Here is a 3132-nt window from a genome sequence, read left to right on the forward strand (position 1 = left end):
ACCTTCAAATGAAGTCTGCATACAGCTGTTTGTCGCAGCAGTGTTTGACAGCAAAAGATTGGGAACAACCCATGTCCACAAATAGGAAGCCGGGAAAATACATCCCTGTGTGCCTCCCCATTGAAGACTCCGCAGCTGTAATAAGGATGTTTCATGTACTGACGTGGAAAGGCACCCTCACCCCACAATGGACATACCAGCCCACCAGCGTGGTTCAGTGGTCCCACAAATCCTTGCCAACACCTAGTGTCACTGTCAGGATTATGTTCCTGCAGCGAGATGTATGCCACCAAAACGAGGAAAAAAACCAAGAAAGATGACGTGGGTCAGCAGTCACAAGACCCAACGCAGGGAGAGAACAGGAAGTCCTGGGAGACAGCCTCTGTTCAGCACCAGCAGATGAGAGCCAGTGGGAGGACAGGGCTCCAGGAGAAGCCCGAATGGAGAGAGAGCTGGTAGGCATGACTGTCCTGATTCTTACCACAGAGTGCCTCTGGGGAACAGAAAATATGAAAGGAAGGGGGAGTGGGAATGGTAGCTTCTGTTAAAAGCCTTTTTACACTAAATTATTTTTAAGTACTACTTTGATTTTTTTAAATTGATTTTAAGCTGGGCATGGTGGCTCATGCCTGGAATTCCAGCACTTAGGGAGGCAGGAGGATAACTTGATGTCCGGCGTTCAAGACCAGCCTGGGCAACATAGTGAGACCCTGTCTCTACAAACAATTTAAAACAGCCAGGAGTAGTGGCACACACCTGTAGTCCCAGCTACTTGGGAGGCCGAGGTGGGGGGATAGTTCGAGCCCAGGAGTTCAAGGCTGCAGTGAGCTATAATTGAACAACTGCGCTCCAGCCTGAGTGACAGAATGAGACCCTGTCTCCCATCCCCCCAGAAAAACACTTTACAACCAAAAAGTTCAGTAAATCACTGTAGGGGGTAGGGTAGAGTTCCCAAATCTGAGAGGGCCTATAGCCTAGCAAGAGAGCTCTGCACCCAGAAAAATGAGCAGGAAAACGGGCAAGGGGAGGACACAGACAGCGAAAGGTGGGTCTCTCTCAAATGTGATGTTCCTCCAAAATAACAGCATCCCAGACACACACAGCTACCAGAGGAGGAAACGTCCTGGGGCCCAGGCCCAGGGAGGGAGAGCCAGGGAGCTCCTCAGGGCAGTGAGGATGAAGTGTATTTGCCCAGCATCAGAAGTAGGAATCTCAAAGGACAGGCAGAGGAGAGGAGCCGAGGGAGCCCTATGGACCCCCTTCCCAGCAAAATGAGTGCAAGGGGTAAAAATGATTTCTTTAAGTCTCCAGAAATTGTCTTTTTTTTTTTTGACAGTCTCACTCAGTTGCGCTATCTTGGCTCACTGCAACCTCCACCTCCTGGGTTCCAGCAATAATTCTCCTGCCTCAGCCTCCTGAGTAGCTGGGATTACAGGGATGCGCCACCACACCCGGCTATATTTTTTTTGTATTTTTAGTAGAGACGGGGTTTCACCATGTTGGTCAGGCTGATCTCGAACTCCTGACCTCGTGATCTGCCTGCCTTGGCCTCCCAAATGCTGGGATTACAGGCATGAGCCACCATGCCTGGCCCGGAAATTGTCTTAAAAGCATAGACTGAATGAAGAAAAACTGATTCAGGAAAAACCTATTGAAGCTTGGTAAGAACAGTGAGCACTATGACATTTGAACTATTACCACTTCCTCACTCATCACTCTCAGCTCAGAGTGACAAAAGCTCTGTGCTGGGCGGGAGCAGCCAACAACACAAAGCTCCCAGGCAAGGCCACGAGACCTCCACCGGACGGGCAGCTGCCAGCATCTGTGCCCGCACCTCCCAGCTCTGTGTCCGAAGCTAAATCCTGAGTGAGCACAGCGGAGAGGTCAGGGCCCTCCTCCAGCCAGCCCCTCCATTTCAGAGTGAAGACTCTGCTCTAGGCGCTTCGGTCTGAGAACACCGAGTCAGGCTGGCTCCAGCTCACTCAGGGTGGAAATTCCACGCTGGGAGAGGCAAACCAGGAAGATCAGAGGCTACAGTCCCCACCCAATCCACTCATCAAGCAAGGGTGTCACTCTGAGAAAGTGGGCCATTGTCTCTACCACCCACAGTGAAGCAGTGACTGAGGAATTTTGCCCAGGAGAGGAGAGGCAAGGCATAGAGCAGACAGCTTCTAAGCTCTCCCCAAAGGAATTGCCTTTATTTGAACAGAGTGTAGGTAAGTTCAAGGCTAAGGGCACTCAAAAAACAATAGACAGGCTAGATGCGGAGGCCCTTGCCTGTAATCTTAGCACTTTAGGAGGCCGAGGTGGGTGGATCACCTGAGCTCAGAATTTTGAGGCCAGCCTGGCCAAAATGGTGAAACCCCATCTTTACCAAAACTATAAAAAATTAGCCTGGTATGGTGGCACATGCCTGTAATCCCAGCTACTTGGGAGGCTGAGGGCAGGAGAATTGTTTGAACCCAGGAGGCGGAGATTGCAGTGAGCCAAGATTGTGCCACTGCCCTCCAGCCTGGGCGACAGAGCTGGAGTGTCTAAAAACAAATCAAAAACAATAGAGAAAGTGTTGGTAAGCGATTAATAGATAACTAGCAGCTTCAACAGAGCAACCAGCTAAACCATAAGCCAGCCAATTTACCAGATAGAACCATGGAGAAAAGCAGCTACAAAGAGCTCTCCTGGGGTCAGAATGAACCTCAAAGACTGGCCTGGAAAACTGCCCCTGCAGAGGCGCCTGCATTTAATCGAATCAAACTGTGGCAAAATGTACGTCCCAGGACACCGTCATAAACAGTAGAACAATCATCCAGCAATCGGTGGCGCCTAACAGCTGGTGCGAGACCAACAAAGGCAGTTAACAGAATTATGAGGGAAGGGACAGCCAAAGAGAGCCCTGCTAAAGCCACTGCCACCCCAGGATGACTGTGCGCACGCCCAAGCCTCCCTCTGAGGAGCGACAGCAGAGGCATCACCTTGCAAGTGAAACAGACCACATTAAAATAGCCCAGTTAAGTCTCATGCTTTTCCCTGACACGTGGCCTGCACCTGAGGCCTTTGCTCTGGATTTTTTGCCAATTGGCCAGTAAAACTTTATTTGCCAAAACAGGCAGCCAGCCTGTGGGCAGTAGCTCC

This window comes from Colobus angolensis, unplaced genomic scaffold (genome assembly GCF_000951035.1).
Source record: "Colobus angolensis palliatus isolate OR3802 unplaced genomic scaffold, Cang.pa_1.0 Scaffold350, whole genome shotgun sequence".
In the NCBI taxonomy this organism is placed as follows: domain Eukaryota; kingdom Metazoa; phylum Chordata; class Mammalia; order Primates; family Cercopithecidae; genus Colobus; species Colobus angolensis.